Raw genomic sequence first — 20619 nt, forward strand, 5'->3', positions numbered from 1 at the left:
ATCGACAGTGACAAACACAGGATTCAAAATAAGTAGGGATGGTATGAAATTGTTAATGGCAACCAAGTTCAGCATCTTGATGGGGTCTGCTTTCCTATGTGTCATTGCAGAATTGTTTCTGACTAAAGAAAATTCTTCCAAAGATACCTGTGTAAATTAGAACCAGCTTATAGCTAGGCCTAAGTGTTCAAAGTACAGTTTATTACAGCTGTGTGTGCAGCAGCTCTGAGCAAAGTGTTTGATCAGGTTCCTGCATTACTGATGAAATTGTCACTGGAGCTAGATCTGACCGCAGCTGGGTGTGCAGGGGAGACGCTGTGCAGCCTGTGGAAATGTCAATTAGCCTGGGAGCCTACATGAAGCAACTGGCTATGTCATATGCTCAAATTGTTTAAAACTTCAACATTGACAAAACAATAATGAAATACTAATTTTTACAAATGGAAGAGACAAAACAGAAGCTGGTAATTTGTGTTCTCTGCCTACTCATGCCTTTTAGTATCTAGAAGCCAAAGTTGGTCTTGAGCAGCTATTTTCCCTAAAAAGAAACTGTTGTTGCTTTTTGTCTCTGTGGGTTTACCGTCTTAAATGTTTTGTCTGTACTTCAAAAAATTATTTTCCTAGGATTATAGTAATGTCTTTTCAGCCCATGTATTTTAGTGCATTGTAGCTTTTCTTAACATTCTGTCTCTTTGCATCTGCTCCTGCCAAGAGCTTCATTCTGTAATTTTGGGGTTTTTTCTGTGTATTTCTGTAGGTTCCTCTTAGTCTCCTTTCCATTGTAGACTTTTTTTCTTCCTCCTTCCCCCAAAGCCACACAATATGTATGCATGGAAGTACTTCAGGCCAGATTTATTTATGAATTTGCCAGAAGCAGGTATTTATGACTATTCTGTTTGTTCTTTCACATAGCTGATGGCTGTTGATGCTTTGGTTTAGAGGCACAGTAGTAAATGAGTCCTTGAGTGAATAACTACGTGTCACCCTAAAGAGAACAACCCTCATGTACTTCATCTACAAAAAATTCAGAAAATTGGAAACTACATAATAGCAACTAGCAGGATAACTGGGCCAATTCAAGACTTTGGCACCAGAAGGTTTTTGTAGCTATCTTTGATGTATCCAAGTCTTTCTTGTGTTGCATTCCCAAAGGTATTTGCCTCATAAAAAAAAGAGATTAAATTATATAAATGTGTAGAGAAAATATCACCTAGCAAAATCAACAGAGAGGAAAAACAGTGTGTTGAGAAGAGAATTCTGCCACAACCAAACAAGACTATAAAAATAAGATACAGCAGTAACAGCATTAAACTTTTTCTGTTTAATGTAAGTCTTTGTGGGGTGGTGAGTGGAAGTACAGGAGTTACCTAAGTAGGAAGGAGACAATGTGTACAGTTGTCATGGCATGCTGAGTGACCCCTCCTCTCTTCTTTGAGAACAGGTTTTTCTGACCCCAGTTTTAATTGTATTAAAATTGTCCCTCTAAAAAAGAAAATATGAAAGCTTTAATCCAAATGAGTTTCAAAACATATAGTTCAGAAACAAGAGCTAATTTCTACCACAAATGGTAAAACTAGTATGAGGTATCTCTTAAAGTATTTGCCTCTTTCCTTTCTCTGCCCGTTTTGCTTCAGTAGAGAAAAGGTTGCTTGCACAGGGACTGAGGCTGCATGAATACTTCCTGTCCTGTTCCTGTAATCATTCAGTGCCCATCGCAGGATTTTTATCTATAAGAGAAACTGGGTGTGTTGTGTGATACAACTGTTAACTTCAAAGAAAACCATTTGGCTAAGAAACACTGGCAATTCCTTTAGAAAGAAAAAAACCTCTTTGATAACTGGAGTTTATAATCATGTACTTAAAGTTAAAAACAAACAAACCCACAAGATTTCAGCCAGAGCTGGATGGCAGTGACAACTTTAAGTAATGGTACAAAACGAGATAGGGTTTTCTCAGGGGTGCCCTTGCTATATGGATTTACTTATTATTCACCTTCTCCAAAGTGTTTGGGTATATTCTACAAACAGGTCTTCAGAACCAGACTTTTTTTTCTCAAAATTTCTGGTTTGATACCATTAGATAGCTCAAAGTAATGAACTATTTGTGGACTTTTATTTATTTTGTTCACCTATAACAGTTATGCTGCTACTAAATTTGGCTTTAAAGTGCTATATATGAGGATAAACCTGTCCTATATGGAGGAACAACTCATACAGCTTAAGGAGTGTCTAATCTAGGTAGATCTATAACACTCTAGGTGTTTGAGAACATAGCATTACAAAATAATCTGAAAAGGAAAGGCAAAATGTTCAAGAGTTAAACATATATTTCAAGTACTAAAAAAAGTAAGCTTCCCCTGCTTTTCTTTTGGAAATAAATACTGCCAGGAAAAAATTTGCAGATACATATTTGGCAAAAAAAAAGGGTTTTTTTTTCTTTTAGGTCTCATGATGAAGTATGACTAAAACCAATAGTTACAGCCAAGGTCAGTTCTGCTGCAACAGTTCTACTTCTAATGTGTTCTGTTTTCTAAAAAAAAGCTTTTAAATGTAAAAAATATATTGAATTCAAGGGGTACAACATTTAGGATTCTGCAAATTGGACCTTAACCTGTGATCTTTTTCTTTAGCTCTAATTTGCAGAGTAACTGTCTGTTTCCACAGTGAGGATTAAATGCTCCCTTTTGACTGTTCCTTAGTTCTTAGACAGCCCTTGCAGCCTCTGGTCCCCCCAAGGAGTACTTGCTGAAATAGGAAAAGCCTGTTTGTATTAACTACATAACCTTTCTAAACATAACCCATAAAAAAAATCAAGTTGGATTTTGGTCAACTTGGGCTGGGCATCAGAGTGATACAATTGCTATAATATAAAGTTCTATAGATAACTAGAATGTTTAAAAATTAATGTTTTTGTCAGTGGTATATAACTTCTGGAGCTCTGTGGATTTTTGTGTTGGCTGTTTTCTCAGTTTTTCTGTATTGAATATGGAAAGCCAAAACACCTTCCACTTTCCAAGAGGTCAACAGTATGGGTGTGTCTGATTCAGTGAAAGCCAAACCTAGCTTCAAGATGCAGACTTTGATCCAGGTTATGCATACTTACTCAATTTTGGAAGATTCAGATTCTTGAAATACATTGCACCCATTTAAAAGAAGGATTTATTAGTTAATCTAGAATTTCAGTATTCTTTACTAGTTGACCTTATGTTGATCCTCCTCTAATAGCTCTATCACATATGAAAATAATAGCTTTGAGACCTTGCACAAAGGCACTTGCCTGCAATTTTGTTTGTGAAGGGTCAGTCTACACTGAGTACTGGTCTTGCAGATATTATCCTCCTATGACTAAATCTGAGTGAAGATATATATTTTTTTCCCTTGTGCATCTAAAAATGATAATTCTTGCTTTTTTATACTCTGCATGGAGTGTCTGCACTCTTCATGGTACATGGAAGCTTTAGAAAATGTGAGCAATATGATTCAGAATAGAAAAAAAACCCCTAATTTTTTCCTGGTTTTAGCCCTTATTTTATTGATCTTGACTTGTCAGGGAGCAGATAATAATTTGGTGTCAGATGAGATGGCTGCCTACATGAACAACAGAATTTATGACTGCCACAATGGACAGTAAGGCAAATGAACACTCTTGCTACTCTGGATGTGCAGGATCCTGACTATTGATCAGAACTGTTTGTACTCTTTTAAGTAACATCTGCTCATACCCACCTGTTGCTCTCTATGGCTACAATGCTGACCATGAAGAGCATTTCTCATAAGACATTAGGGTTCTGACTTGGTGGAACCAGCTCACCTCCATCATATTATTACTGTTGACAGCTGCACTGCTAAACCAAGTTGACCTAACTTGATATGCATTTCTCTGGCTTTAGCTTTCCTCTCTGTTAAAAATAAGTTAATGTGGGGTTTCTTAATGCGCTTTTTTTTTTTTCTCCTTTTCTTCCAAGACTGTACAGGAAATAGTTTCATTTCTTTGGGTTTGCATGTGTTTGGATGAAGTGTCTGTGTGTGAAACCTTACTCCATCAAAGTCAAATCAGTAAGAACAGCTTATTCTTTTACTGTCGGAGAGTTAAGCTGAGCTTTTCACTTGGCTCTTGCAGCACTGAGTTCCACAGAGGAAATCTTAGAAAAATTATCTTTTGTACTCTAGAGACTCTTGTTTGACTATTTTCGAGACTTCAGTGCAAGTCAGCTGTTTGAAAACTGTTATGGTCCTGGAGGGAAGGAGTCAAGACAGACCTCGAGAGGCAAATCACTGCTTTTATTGGTGCATCAAGCACAGGTCATGCTTATAGCTCTCTAAAAATTACTGCTCAGCTAGGGAGGACTCAAACTCTTTGAAAGGTGGAAGTATGGTCCTCTCAAACACAATGTTTTGGTAACCCTGATAACTCAGAGCTTGAGTGCCAGGGAGACATAATGTTCTTGCCTAAGATAGTTCAGGCAGGACTACCTGCAAATGTTACTCCACCAGGCTTCAGTGCCAAAAGCTGTTTTGACAGCAGAGGCAGGGATTGGTCCTCAATGCAAGGCAGAAATGAGATAAACAGACAGAGCTGGTGACAATGTGATGATGAATAAAACAATCCAACCTTGTGTTTGCTTCTTGTACAGTTATTTGCACACAAAAATGCCTTAAGAAGAAGAAATAGCTAAGTTAGAAAATGTGAGTGCTGATTTCAGTTGGTGACCCGCTGTTGTGCACCCTATAGGTTATTAACAGCAATGTATTTGTTCATATGAGGATTTATTTGTTAACTCTTCAGTTCACTTGTTAACACTGACTGTTCACTCATTAGAATGAGTGAAAAATCTGCTATTCCTTCTCACTTTTGATTTCCTCTTTTCTTTGCTAAACTGAAGATGTGTTGGTATCACTGCTGGTGTGTGTTCTGGGGCAGAAGGATATGACTGCTTAGGGAAGGGTAAAAAAGATGTTCTGGGCTGCTGTTAAGTTGATATACCTGTAGTTTCCTTTCCCTGGAAACCCTGAAGATATGATTCCAAAAGGACACAACTATCTCAGTTCATTCTCCTATCAAAAAAATAAATGGGAGGGGTGAAGAATGAACTAAAATTCCTTTGTGTGAATATTATTTGAATTTTAAAAAAGTTACGTTGTTATAGGCAACTAACAATCTAGAAGTATTGTACACTAATTTTATTCCAGTACTAACTACTGTGTTGTGTTGATGATTCTCTAATAAATATTGTCTTCTTGAATGGCTTTTTTTGTCCCTTGGAAATATGATTCTAGATTTTAAGATCAAGATTTCAAATAGCAGTTCTAGTTTGTCCATAAGGCTTGTGAATATTTTTACAATTCAATGATACAAGTATGTTTTATTTTCAAAATGGTCATTCCCCTATTTCATAAGTCAAGGGGGGAATCCTCCCCCACACGTAGCTGTACCTAGTTACATCAGCGTGCATCATTGCTGCACATCAGATGCAAAAAATGTACTCAGAGATACTGCTTTATACATGTTCTTGAACTATATTTTTCACTCTAAAAGATAGAGACTAATTTTTCAATGGCCCAACTTTAGAACATGCTTTTCCTTTCCAATTTTCATTTACAAAGTTTTGTTTTATGCCTTCAGAAAATGTAAACCCCTTCTTAATCCAGAAAAGTGTCCCTATGAGATTTGGAATAACATTTGTCAGCTGATATTATTCATATATATGAAATAATGGGCTTAGTTATTATCTGTGATTCAATCTACTCTTTCAAAAAAGTCCCAGTAAATACCAGATTAGTAAGTTCATCTTTCTGGTTGCCTTCAAGTGTTTAAGTGCTCGTTTGAATGCAAGAACTGTGTTCCTTCACTGCATGAACAGTATCATACTGTGAGATTTACAAGCAAGCAGCTTAATACTTCCCCCAGCATTGTCTTTAAGGTATTTCACTTCCTTTATTTTCCTTCTTTAGTAAATAAGGCTGCAAGTTGCACATCTGAGTGCTTGAAATTAAACTTTCAGGTCTTACTGCGGCTTTTAAATAGCAGTGTCCAGATTCTCAGGAGTGAGTCTGAGTTGATTTTGGAAGCTTACAGAGTGAATTAGAACAAGTTTAAGCACCTAACTTAGGCACTTTTAAAAATATCTGTTTTAGGGTTTGTACTGAGGTATTTCCTTGTGATAAAGGGGGAGGTATGTGCTCTTCTTTCTACTCAAACAGCAGTAAACTCCAAACTAAACTGCCTTTATATACAAAGAATTGGGGTCTTAGCTTTCTTCCGTGATCACTGAGTGAGTATTGCTGTCAGATTCTAAATTGCCTTTAACTTTTTTACATCTTTAAGTTATTCTGTGCTTGAGTGTCAAAACTGGTAAACTGCTTGGAGTGTGTGAAATGAATTTTTCATTCTCTTTAAATTAATAATGAAGTTTGAATTCTTTAAATATGAAATATATAAAAAATTAGTTTTCACTCTCTAAAACTGCTGTTTCACCTCTCTCAAGATCACATTACTTTGAAACCCGTGACAGGTGTTTCTGTGCTACCTCCTTTTGGGCTGCTGTGCAGTGCCCTGAGACTCTTAGCAGAGAGTGACTGTGCAGAGGCAAGTCCAATCCAGGTTAGAGGGTGCTCCTGCAGCCATGGGGCAGGGATGTGTGTGCAGAGGCAAGACATCCCCTGTTTAGCTTCACTCCTGTAGAGATTATTAAAGTCAGAAAACTGTAAGTGCTCAGAAATACCTGGTTTGGAGTACATAATTGGAGCCATCCCTATGTATCCACAACTGCCCATGCTGTGTGGTCCTGCATTAGTTCTCCTTGCCAGTGCTCTCTCTGATGGAAGATTGATAGTTGTGTCTGTGCTGTGGCCGGATCAAAATAATCTTCCTTCATAAACAAGGAAGACGTTGTTTATTTAAGTTAGATTTCCAAAAGAATATGGAGAAATTGTTGTAGCCACTACACTTAGATGTAATTGCAATCAGGTGCCTTTAATAACATGCTATAGCTTCATTTAATCAGGTTGAACCGTGCTTTGCTGTGCCAGAGTGAGATTGGCTCACTGTACCAGGGAGAAGAGACTTGCCAAGCTACTGGAGCTCCTAAGCCATAAAAGCCCTGAATGTTTATACTGTATACATTATCAGTGCTGGGTTTTTATGGCCAAATAGGGTTACACAAGCAAAAATAATTGATGCTTCATAGACTCCTTTTGAATGAGTCCAGTGTACATTGGAAATACCTAGATAACATTTAGTGTTATTAGGATATTTATTTCATTTATCTCCATGCCACCATTGCCTCTGCCCTCCTGTATTCACTTCAGCAGGTGAGAAATGGTGCTGCTCAGAAAAAACAGCTCTTTGCCTGCTAGATTGCTTGTTTTGGGTTCACTTCAGTGAACCAGAACTGGGTTTGCAGTGGGTCACTGGATAAAGGAGATAAGAACCCAGCAGAACTCTGAACCCTATCAGGCACCCAAACGGGTCAGAAATAAGTAATTTGAAACCAGTCTGGACTAAGTCCACCATTCACCAGACTACTTGTTTTGGTTTAAGAAAGGGCTGATTACAGCACTCAGGCTACTGGGTCAGACTTGAAAGAAGTTTCAGCCTTGGAGCTGAAGGGGAAACTGGGTTTTTTGCCTCTTTTCTTTCTTCTTTCATCTCGTTGGCATTGTCCCTAACATCTTAAAATTAAGCTGCTTTGGGAAAAAAAGAATGGTTTAAAGTACTTCTTCTATAGATTGATATCAATGGAGGAAAAAGTTTGGTGTTTATTTGAAGGAGTCAATAAGCTGAAGAGAAGAGGTGTTTGAGTTATCTTCTACCTGAAATTCTGATAGATTTTTAACACTCCCTGTCACAAAAATTAGGAAAATTAAGAAGTCTGAGAGGCAAGGGAAGTCCTTGCACAGAGAGATAATTCCTTAAAAGGTAGGAGATAGATAATTCCTTAAAATAGACAGGGGAGTGAGTACTTGGTAGCTGCAGCAGATGGTGTTTGGCCGTGGTGTTCCAAGGGTTCTGCACCGTTTATGAGAACGTATATAGATGGGCTTGAAAAGGGAGGAGAGCAGTGAGGTGACTAAGTTTGCTGTTGATACACAATTATTCAAGGTAGTGAGGATGAAGGCAGACTGTGAAGAATTACACAGGGATCTGAAGAGACTGTGTGACTGGGCAATAAAATAGAAGATGAAATTCAGTGTAGATAAATGTGAAGTGATGCATGTGGGGAAAAACAATCCTAGCTTCATGTATAAAGTGATTGGCTCCAAGCTGTCTGTTGCCACTCAGGAGTGAGACCTTGGGCTATGATGGATAGTTCCATGAAAACATCAGCCTGTGCTTGACAGCAGGCTAAAAAGCAAATCAAATTTTAGGAATTATGAAGAAAGGACCAGAGAACAAAACAGATAATGTCCTCATGCAGCCATATAAATCTATGGCTCACCTTTACCTTGGGTACCACAAGTAGGTCTGACTAAGATGGGAAGATTCAGAAGTGGGAGAGGAGTGTGCATGCAAAGGGCTGAGTAGGCTAGGACTCTTGTCTGGGGAAGAGTCAGCAAGGGGGATAATGATAGGTTAAAAAAACCCTTCTGAATGGGTGGAGAGGGACGGATCTGTCATTGCCTCTTTCAGCACAGGAGTTAAGGGCTGTTGAATGAAGCTTGTAGAAAGTGATTCAGAGCAGGGGATGGCATCTTTTTCAGAAGGGAATAATGTACCTTGTCAAAGGTGTGCAGAGGGTCTGGGGGAGAGCGAACAAATAATTGGATGAAATACCAGGTCAAGGACAGCTAGATGCAGAAACCCTAACAAGTTTGAGAAATCTCTTGAAAAAATGCTGGAGACTGCTAGAGCTTTGTTAGAAATACTGTGTATGTTTGTCCTGTACTTTCAGTAGTGACTGCTTCGGCTCTCTGCTTGAGACTGAAAGTGGATTTGAGAGAGTAGGGTCTACAGACTGACCATTGGAGCCCTGTCAGAGATCTATGAGGGGGCTGCATGCAGACAATTCATACAAAAGTAGCAGGCTCCTGGGACTTTGATTTCTCGTTATCCAATACTGGGTGCAAAGATCATTACAGAGAAAGGGGTCTGATAACACAGCAAGCCTGTTACTCCAGTCTAATGTACTCTCAGTGTTAATGCATCTACAAGTGCTTGTAGGGCAAATTCAGGTGTGATTGATGCTGCAGTCTCTGAGCATATTTCAGTAGTAGGAAATTAATACCTTCTGATCTGGAGTAGTATTCAAGGAAATAAATGAGTTTCTGAAGTTATGCATGAAGGTATTCACAGGTGGGAACCAAAGATTTTGGTAAGACCCTCCTCCAAATATATAAAGTTATAAAGCTTGGAATAAGATAATAAATGCATCCTCCTTCATACATTTAAAATTTTTCTAAAGTCTGCCATCTATATTTACTGCATATAAGTCTTCATTTCACTGCATAATTATTCAATTAGAGAGATCAACTATTGCTCAATCAATTCAAATAAATTGAATGCTGTGTTGGAATTGTAGATCAAGCGCTCATCTCCTTACCTTTTGCTAAGGAGTGCTGATTTACATGAGTGGTGCTGCTTGGGATTGAAGAGAAATCCAACCTGGGGATGAGAGCAACAAAATGGTATGACTTATATAGCAAACATGACAATTCAAATTTTAGGAAGATGGAGAGGGAGCAAAGATGATGTGCAACATTTGTAAAACCTGTGAAACAGTAAGTGAAATGAGTAAAGAGTGTTTTCTTGAATCTCCCTTCTAGTTTTTTCTATATTACATCTTTCATGCCTTTCATTCCCCAAATCAGAATGTCTCTGTGGAATAAAATAGACATAAATACTAAATTCAGCCTTTCTTTTGAGGTGGCTGCTGCAAAGAATATGAAAGATCTGTGGAGTGGATATTAGATGTGAATGGGAAGAGGAAAGGGCTGAGCATCCAAAAAATGGTCCAGTTGATTGCTAAAAGCCTTTAAAAATAAGCTGCTGGTTGCTGCTGTAGTAGGTACCATCTGTTCTAACAGAGCATAAGTTGACACTTGAAGGAAAGCATAACTGGCTAAATGTCAACCTGTGCAGTAGTCTTGAGAACTTGAGTTGATTTAAAAATCCTGAGTCTGACCCTGATGGAGAGTGAAGGACTTTGGTTCTGCAGCCTCTCTAGAGACCCCTCCTTCTACTTTGTTCTCACAGTGAAGGATAAGTTAAATTGGAGTTTTGGTTGTTAAAACATGTGACTGTTGCCTGGAAAGACATGGAAGTTGCATAAGAAATGTGATTACAAGAAGGACCAGACATTTCTGCTTAGGGTGGTAAACAAGTTCCCCCCATGGTTTTAGTGATGGAAAAACTTAAACCTGCAGTGGAATGCATTGCCTAAATTAATGATTAATATCTGCCTCCATGTGTCCAGGACCTGTGACATGTCCTCTTTGCAAACTGGTTGGCAACATAGTAGATGTTCCACATCCACTGGCTCATGTAGGGGCCAGTAGGACAGCTGTTCCACCTAGCAGGTTTTGTGGTTTTTGAAAAACTCTGGCCACCTACGTAATGGTCTTCTTGCTCTGAACTATTGCTGCAGGTGAGTGGTTGCCTCAGGGATAGCCGGACTTGCAACTTTCAGGTTTGTTGCACAAAGAACCAAGACATGAAAAATATGAAAAAGATGTGTGTTGCATTATGAATTATGAATAAATTCAACAAAGTTATATTTTATGAATTAGATTACTTTTCCTCATCTGTTAAGACTGAGGGAAGAACGACTTGGTTAGACTACAAGATGATTGGGAGATTTAAGCAAAAATTTACTGAGTTACTCCCAAACTTTGCTATTACCCTTGTTGTTCCTGATCAGCCTTCCAGTTAAAAAAAAAACAAACCCAAAACATTTAAAAGGCAAGGAGACGTAAGTTTTCCTTTATGTATGAGTAAATAAACTTTTTGTGATCTTCTATACATATTCCTTGACCAGTATTTATCTGCCTTTGGAGGAAAATGGGAGGTGAGGAACAGTAAACCAAAGAGAGAAAAGTACTAGAAAATAAGACATTTTATTCATGTGTTATGATAAATTGCCTTTATCACAGGGAAGGTGCTTATAATTTCTTTCAGAAAAGTAGAAGAATCAAATGTAAAATACCCTGTCATAAGTATTACAGGGAAAGGAGCTGAAGAATTTTCAACTCAGTGTCTGTTTAGCATGCTATGCCCACAATTCTGCGTTATGCAGCGGGAAGTACTATGACCTATTCAAATATTCTTATATAGATGTATAGATCAATATTCAAATATTGGCCTATACATACAGTTTACTAGTATCTTACAATGAGTCAAGAATATGCATTTATTTTTAAAAGACACTGTTGGTACAATGTTGCAATACTAGCTAGTGCTTTTAGCACTAGTGAGGGACAAACTATGGTATCTTTTGCTGACTGATGAACCTTAGGTCTACACTGACCTGTTCCAATTTAAGTTCATATTAGTGTAACTCTATAAAAGCCTTGTTAAAATACACTTGTTACAGCAGTTCCTGACAGTATATGCATTGTTTCAATTGTTTTGATCTTTTTAAAACTGTCCACAATGAAAATTTGAAAACAAGTGGCAAGGAGTAATATAAAGTCAGAGCAAGTGCCATTCATAGCAAATAGTGGTGCTGCATAGTGCGTGCTTATAAAGGAAAACCTCATCTAAAGTATTTTTTCCTCTCAGATAAGGAGTACTTGACTCTAAAATTAACTGGAAAAGCTGTTCTGTGCAAGTGTGGCTGCAGCAGCAGCTGGTTACGCTGTTCAGCAGCTATTTAGGCTATTGTTGACTTCTTCAGAAATGCCTGCCTAAAGTTTTCCTATGACCCTTGCTGTTCCCTACTACCCATTTTGTTTTGAACACAGATTTATAATATTGGGAGGAAAACACCAGCTGCTTTCTGTCTGTTGGGATCAATTTGTTTTTTTCTAGTTCTACACCTATTTTATCAGCTCTGACTTTGTTGAATGCTTACATTTTGCTGGATTGTTTGTATTGGATGATGTGAATGTGATAATGTTCATGCAATCACGTGGGCCTACACTTTAATGTGTTGATCAGCAACACTGGCATGGCTATGGTGCATTTTTCTTTTCAGGAAGGTGATACTGAACAGTTAAGATGGCTTTTGTGCTACTGAAGGTAATAAGATAAATTACTAGAAGTTTGTTTCCTTTGTTCTACCTTTCCAGTATAAATAGATGCAGATGTTCACCCAGTCACATTTGGACCAGTTTAACTGGAAATTTGGTAGAATTCCTGTCATCAAAACTTGTCAGCTCAGGACTATCAGTCCGAATACCACTTCTAGTTTGATCCAGAATTTATTGTTGTTTCCACCTGTTGGTCCCTGATTGCCTTTTGGCAGAGCCAGAAGTCTATAACAAGCATTAAAACAAAAGGTTCTGATCTACCAATGATTTCTGAGCAGTTTATAGCACTATGTCACAGCTGATTGAGTTTGTGACTTAAACTCTTTTGTTACAAAGTGAATCCTATTCAGGTTTCAAAATTTTCACCATAGGTTTGGAAATGTCATGTAGCTCTAGGATAAAGCAAAACAAAGAAAGAAAACTACAAAACTGAAAGAATAAACATGATTAATATTTATTTTATTTAATTAAAACTACTACTGTTCAGTAATATAAAGTTTTTTCTTCAATTTTCTCAGGTAAAAAATTCTTTAAAAGTAGTAGTTTACTCAGGTCTGTCCATGTTATCACTGTATTTGGCTGTAGTCAAATACATGGAACTCATGGAACAGCAATTCAATGTCTCATTTTTTGTTCTACCTATAGAACAAGGACATACATTCACTTTTTTGATCCCTTGGTGAAATATTTCTGGAATAGGGAAAATGTCCTCAATCAGCCCTTTAATATTTCTGAACTTTAATTGATTAAGCTTGTGCCAATCCTTGTAGAAATACACCTTCAAAAGAAATACAATTTTGGATATCAGCATATGGATCTGACACTTTGTTCTGCAAGTTTGCTGGGTTGCATCATCTTGCTGCAGTTTGTGACAAAAGTCACTGTTCAAATTCAAGGTACTTCTAACCACTCTGAAAAGTCAAGTTTCCTTGTGTTCTTTAGATGGTTCTGCTGAGTGATACAAGCTAATTGACAGCTGTGGAGTGCTTTAGTTAGGTGACTTCTCTGTTCACAAAATTCAAAACTTCTACTCAACTTAAGGTCCCAGAAGGGATAGGAAGGAAAAAAAAAGAGCTATTGTACTTCCCTATAAAATTAAAAATAAGCTTATGGTTCTTACAGCATAATGAAGAAATCAGAATGATCCATCTAAAAATGAAACATTAATGTACCACCTCTCTTTACTTTTTTTTTCTCTAGAAGTCCCTTATGTGTGAACAAGTAACATAAGAAAAATTCTTGTATGAACAAAATACTTTGTGGACAGCAAGTGAGATTGGGAGGGTCAGTGGGTTAGTGGCATAGCTTCAGTCATTTAAAAACATAACTAGAGATGCACTTTCTTTTGATTCTAGAAATTTGAAAATGTCTGTCGTTCTCAGTTTAGTTCTGGTTTACTTGATGCATGTGGTGATGAATACGACAAATAAAATCTTACTTAGAAAACAACTTCATGAAACTGCCAATGTTTTATGAAGTATGAATCCAAATTTTGGCCAGATCTGTCACTGGTATATTGCTGTATAAGACAACTGAGGACTTGCTGATGCTGACCCATTAGGAGATATGCTGAGAGGCCTGTGTGTGCATGGAGAGTGCGTCTTTGATTAATAGTCCTGCTACAAGGGTGACGTATCAGTGCTGCTGTGTAACTTTTCCAGGATGCTAGACACTTATGTTTAATGATATTTGCCACTTCAATAGGAGGAAAAAGATTGAGATGATCTTAAATGGCTTTTCTCAGTGTGTGCAATGTAGAAAAGGAAACGAAACATTAATTCACTGGGAAGTTTTTTGGTCTTTTGTATGTGCCTGTGGAACAAGGGCTCTGGCTTTAGCCCATCAGTGTTCATGTGGGCAGATCTGCCACCCTGCCCTGCCTCGTCTAGGGGGGCAGTCTCTGTTCTGGGCAGGGGTAAATCCCGCGTATACAGCTTCGGGACAGTCCTGGACAATTTATGGCACTTCTTTACGTGAGAAAACATTCCTGTAAGTTTAGAATACTCCCCAAAAAACCTGGGATCCATACAAGCTCAGAGCTCCAAAGCAGGCTACAGAGCTTAAGGTCTTCTTGGGCTCTTCATTTAAAATATATTACTATCCATTATTGCCTCTACAGCCCGAGACCTCGGAAAGGATCGTTTTGGAAATGATACCTTTAAAACACAGCATTTTCGCGTCGTTCCTAGCAAGGATGCGGTGCCGGAGGACGATGGAGAGAGCTCAGGGGCTCGACTGCCACCTACCGCTCACTGCTCCGCGCTCCGGGGCTCCGCTGCGGCGCCGGCGGGGAGAGCGCGCCCGGCAAACCTGGGCCACGCGGGAGAACTCGGGGTTTTGAGCTATGAAGAGGCCACAGCTGAATGTACAAATTTAATGTTGCTGGTGGTTTACAGTCTATAAATTCCCGGCGTAAGAGATGCTGAAGGACTTGAGATATGTTTAGCGTATGGAGCCGGTAAAAAGTTGAAGTAGCTCCACATTTGAATTTCAAAACCTACAAAGTTAAACAACGGAGAAAGCTTGATTTAGAAGGCTCTTGGACTTTAAATGGAAATACAGGTTTTCATAGTTTTTTTTAGCGCCTAGCAGTTTTTAGTGGGGGCTGTCAGTTAATTTTCAGCCAAGCATTAATTCCTGGTGGAGGTGAAAATAGAGAAGTTGGTAACCGAGCACCCTCTGTTTTCTGCTCAGAAAACGCCTCCATCCCGCCTCACTCAGAACTGCCTGCTCTAGCAGCAGCTCTCATGGGGATCTGGCACTGCCCACCACTGGAGTCCAGAAACGCAGGATCTTCAAATCCTGGGAATCACTCTGCTCAGTTCAGACCCCTTTCATGGCAGCATTTGTGAGAAAAAAACCCCAAAACCTGAAAATCAAACCCATAAATACCTCAAGAACAACCCAATCTATAACCTACGGACTTTAGGGACCATCCTGGGCTGTTGGTGTCACTTGGTGCTCTACAGTAATTAGAACAGATATTGCCCAGAAAACACTGGGCACATGCAGATCACATGAGATAAATGATAAGCATGAGGACCTAACTGTATTGTTGTATTAACCTTTACTAATGAGATCCAAATAAGAGGTGAAATAAAGTTTCTTCAGAAAAAATATTGATGTTGTCACCATAAACTACATACAGAGGAGATTTGGTGCAACTGTCTTGTTGATAGCAAGCAAGTTTATCTTCAGTGTTCCCTTTGCAACATTCCTTTGCACAATTCAAGAGCCAGTATTGGAAAATGGATTTAATTCCTATGAAAGCCTTTCAGTCTGTCCATAAATAAGAGCTCATTCTCACTATGTTTATGATGTGATTCTCCCTGTTATGATCTTGGGAAATGCAGAGGGGTGCTAAAGTCTTGTTCAGCCAGAGGCCTGTAGGTTATTTCAAGAGTAAAGGAAGACCTATTTAATGCTTCCCAAAGAGTTAACCATTAGAGCCTTGTCCATAGAGACAAATCAGCAGTGTCTTTGTAGGGCTAATATCGCCCAACTGAGCTACAGAAAAGGAGATCCTGTGATTTAGGCAACCAATTACACAAATAATGACTAACTTCTATGTGAAGTGAGTCATTTATACATTATTCTGAGCTTAAAATTCCTTTTAGTAGATTTCTTGAAGAATGTAAAAAATCCAGCACTTCTCTAATAATTGTGATCTATACGTGGGCTTTTCAGGAATCCAAAAATGCACGTACTGAACCCCTTGAGTTCAACTCAATGAGCAGATGAGCTAGCTGTACTGTGACTTTGGGAAAGCATTATCTTTAGTTTGCTTGTCTGGAGCCCATGTATAGGTAAATGTTATTTTAGTGATTAAGAGAAAATGCTTCTTAATTTGGTAATGCCCATTAAAAAACAAACAAAACTTTTCTTCTTTGAGAGGAAGGGTGGGAAAGCTTGATGACCTTTAAAAGTTCTTTTGTATAAGTAATGTTTACCAGAGCCTAGATGCCCTACTAAATTTTAAAAATCATAATGAGACTTATAAAACAAAACTTATGAACTTATTAAACAAAAATAGTTTACCCTTCCAGTTTTACTTTTAAGAAAGCAATATAATCATAAGAAAGTCCAAAGTGTACGCAACGAAAATATTCCATTAACTGGTTAAAGGTATTTTCTAATGTGTAAAATTGAGAGAAAAGTGATCAAAATTTAGCATATCAAATATTATTGAATAAATATTGGCAATATTATGTGGTTAATTGTTTTGTTGTACTGAAGAGTGTGCAAGATCCCTCACAGCTCAGATAAATGAAAGCATGCAAAAAGCTTGTCACTAAATTTCACAGAGGGCAAAATGAGAAGACAGAACTGCAGGCTTGCTGAGGTAAAGGATTAGAAAAGGTTGTATTAATAAGTTCATATGATTATTCAGCAAAGTCAGGCCACAGAATGATTGAACTGCTATTTTTGGGCGCAAATAAAAATGTTGTGGCTGAGTTCCTCCCCGATAAATGGCAGAGGGATGGGTTTTAAAGTCAACTTGGGATGGGAAGGCATGCTTTGACACAGTGTATCTCTTGAGCAAGAGCTTTGTCTGCAGAAGTCTAGAAGGATTGGGTCCTCCTCCATTGCATCAGCTGCTATCCTTGTAAAAAGTTACCGGATAGAATTTCAGCACTGGCTGCATTACTCAGGAGTGACTTACACGTTTCATCCCAAACCAGCGCCAGTGAATCCTTTGAATCTGAATTGCCAAGAGGTAGTATAATGGCAAAACTGACATATAGTTGATAGCTGTAACCTTATTTACATTGACTGACAGAACTCATCACATTATAAAGCAGTATTAATAAAATGTTAATTGAACTGCTAAATATCATCAGCCATTAAAATTACCAGTTGCTGCCATAATCCACTAATAGAATATTTACTGAAAACTAAAGGAAGAAATTATTTTGCTTAAAATATTGGTTAAAAAGGCTGAAAGAATAAAATTAAGTTGACCTTTTGATAGATGTCTGTTTATTGATTTAAATTCACCATTTTGTGAACAATGTCAAAGAGGTCTGTTAGAATAGAAGCATGTATAATAACATGAGCTAAACAATTTTCATTTCTTTGTGTGTCATTACAGAGAGATTGAAGCAAGCTTCACCTAAGTGTAGTGATGCAAAAAAAATAATAATATCCAGTCTGGATGTGAAAAAGCAGAGGAAAACAAGAGCTTCATATTAAAGTGCCTTCTAGGTAGCTGACATGACGCATCTAGTCAGACGTAAATAATGACAGACGGAAACTATCATGAGGTCTGTGAAGCATCAACATGCTGCCATCATTTTCTTTCTAACCTTGCTTTGCTAGCAGCTCTCAGACTTACAGGCTGAGAGATCATTTAAAAAGCAAATCCTAATGATGCTGCCCACTGTAGCAACAGCCAGTGAGACTGGCATCAACTTAGCTTGGTTTGGGAACTCGGGCTAGCAGCCATTTCTGGCTCCTGACATCCGAAATGGGAGGTGTCCCTGGCTCCCTCCCTGGCTCCCCACAGCTTCATGTGTATCTCACTGAAAATGCTCCACCTGGATGGGCAAGGGGGAGAGCAGGACCTTCTCCTTCACCCACCTCTTGGCAAATAAGCCTTTCAGTTATATTCTTTTTTGGATTAGGTGTATTCAGGTGCAAGATGCCTGGAATGATTTTCACTATACACATTTTATTTGTAGAGCATGTGTCTGGGAAAAGAGAGGGAGTAACATGCTGGTATCCCTGTAGCTTCAGCAGACCTATGTTATGGTTCAGATAAACGCATCTGTACACGGCTGCCATACTCAATGTGGAATAGCAGAGCAGTTTTGCAAATGCAACTTAAGGGCAAGGGAAAAGGCAAAATATAAAATCTCACAACAGGTCACCAGTCTTGTCCAGCTCAGTAGACTCTATTCATGAAAACAGTGTCCAATAAAACAGTTGCACATTTTATTTAAGCTGGTGACTGCATTGCAAACCATTGGGAAACAAAGCTGGTGTGAGATAACACAATGGCATGATCACTTTGCAAATCAGCATGTGGCTTTGCTTGGGTGGTAGCAGGGCATGAGGGCTCAGAGACAGATGACAATATGAAAAAAGAAGTAGGTCAGACTGCTTGTTTTTGATTGTAAACATTATTTTCATATACAACTATGAATTTCATCCTGTTTGGTAAGCCTGACCTCAGGCTGTATAAGCACATCTCCATTGTTTGTATGTAAATTAAAACATGACAAAAAAAAAAAATTCCTTTCCAACCCTCCCCATCAGAAGGCTATTTATGCTTCACAGATCTTTCCAGTACTTTAAGCACAGCTAAGTAGCTAGCTCAGGTAAAGGAGATGCTATTTTTCCAAGGAAGCACTTTAAAATGTTTCCCCACACACACTTCTGAATGTTCTAAATACTAATGCAGAATTCGTGACTCTCAGAGTAAATAGATGGCACTTAATTATGCTGGTGATGTCAGGTATTGTATAGGTTGATTTCCCAAGGCGTAAGTGAAAAATGTACTATTTGGTCTTAAATTTAAACTTAATAAATAGCTAATTTAGGTTCTTGCTCTATATGCAAGGATATAATCACAAGGCATTCATTTTTAAAAGGTTTCATTTATTCTTGTGAGCTTAATTATTGCAAGGAAACTGTGAGCAATTTGTTTTTTTTTTTACCAGTGTCTGATTTCTGAGAATGGTTATTAAATATTAAATGGATGCATAATTCAGGCAATTAAGAAAGTAATCACACAAAGTAATGTAATGGAAGTTAATTATTACTGCATAAGCAAATAGTTCATTAATGCTAGTAGTTGCTATGGCTGCATTCTTAATACATGCAGAACTGAAGCATGAATCCTCTGTGTATTCAGAGGTACCAGAAGTATGGTACTGCAGAAAGAGTGTTCCTAATGAAAGGCCCAGGCAAATAAGGTCATATTGACCCCTGACTTGTCTGAATGCTGCAGGATCATCATTACTTAAGAGAGTTTTATCAAAACCATGACTACTTTGGATGCTGATAATACCTTCTGTTTGTAATACAGGCCGTGGCTTAAATCAAGGAAGAACTTGGGGAATTCAGCTGTTTTAAAATAAATTAATAAATTGCCAATCCTGCTTCTCTTGTTAAAATTCTACCCAGTGGTGCTCCTCTTGTTAAAAGGCTATAAAATCATTATATGTAACTTAAAAGGATTGTACAATTTTTCAGTACAAAAGCATAATAGCTGACAGCCACCCTTGTTAGATTTTGTTCTTCAACAACGAGAGCAAAACCTGACATTCCTTTGCTACCATTACTTCCCTAAAGCAGGGCTTTTCATAAAGACTATTTTAAGCCAAGAGACACTCGTGCAGCTACATTCTACCTAGCAGGCTGTGATGCAGTAATATCACCCTCAGTGCTCTATGGTTTAGTCAGGGATGGGGGGATCTGTGACTGAGGGGTGAATGGTGCAAAATGGTGAAGAGGTTCTCACTGGAACCTGGAAAGGTGTGAAGGTAGGACAGTTGGTTCATGTGTGTTCTTAGAGAGGAACAGAATAGCACTTGACCATTTTTAGGCTATGTGTCCCTTTAAAAGGGGAAGAAAAGAACAAGGCAGCAATTACCATGCTGGAGAACCCCTGCAGATCATCACATGCCTATTCCTGCCAGCTGCTGGTTCTCCTCTCCTCCTCCCTCAAAATGCTGCCATGTTAGATAAAAGAAGGTGGATTTTATCACTAATTGTGCACTGCAGCTCGGCAAAAAGTCCAGTTGTGTAAAGATTGCTGTGAACTGCCTGGGATATCTGTAGAACCAAGGGGATGTTTGACAACCGAGAACACTAAGGTTTTTAATAACCTACTCCTCATTTCAGTGTGTCCCACTAAAGGACAGTAAGCAAATGAGTGTGTAGAATCTAGCTGTTGCTAGCTCAGTGCTTTTGGAATTTTCTGGAGAAATCTTCAAATGATTGCTTTATGCTCCCAGGATATCTGGGATTTGAGCAGACTGGGGAACCTAAGCGGGGAGTGAGGGGGGAAAGCAGTGTGGTGGCAGCTCAGCGTTGTACTCTGGTCTTCCCAAGGAATAGCAATCAGCTAGAATACTGATATGATGAATCTGGAAATAAAACTCTTGCAAACCCTTGTGACTGGCTAAGGGGAAAAAACAGGTTAGACCTTTGGATTGAAAATGTTCCCATGCACAGTGACATGTTTTAATTTATTTTAGGGCCGTTCAATCTATGAAAGTGTTCATTATTTTGAAATACTTAATGCTGTTTCAGAATGAAAACAAATGTTGAAGTATAGGAAATTCCTGTGGGACAGAAATTGTATTTTTTACCAGCTCTAATAACCACCATTGCAACAGCATGAGCAGTCAATCAAACAGGAATTGAGCCAGCACAACCCCAGGAAAGTTCCTTTCATCCCTTCTTTATTTGAGAAGCAAACCCTTAG

The 20619-nt window shown here is 38.4% G+C and overlaps 1 long non-coding RNA gene across 2 annotated transcripts in view; it reads left to right on the top strand.

Annotated features, from left to right (window-relative positions):
- The window catches only part of LOC136293289 (uncharacterized), a 49409-nt gene that overhangs the window by 15933 nt on the left and 12857 nt on the right, over positions 1 to 20619 (top strand). The window contains exon 3 of one of the 2 annotated variants that reach the window (XR_010722123.1): positions 14305 to 17382. The exons of the other annotated variant lie outside the window; for it this stretch is intronic. This is a non-coding gene — a long non-coding RNA (uncharacterized lncRNA). Of the gene's footprint in view, positions 1 to 14304; positions 17383 to 20619 lie in introns of those variants that run through there. 2 annotated transcript variants of the gene reach the window in all.

This window comes from Chamaea fasciata, unplaced genomic scaffold, assembly GCF_029207755.1.
Source record: "Chamaea fasciata isolate MVZ Bird 193981 ecotype frontalis unplaced genomic scaffold, bChaFas1.0.hap1 SCAF_8, whole genome shotgun sequence".
In the NCBI taxonomy this organism is placed as follows: Eukaryota; Metazoa; Chordata; class Aves; order Passeriformes; family Sylviidae; genus Chamaea; species Chamaea fasciata.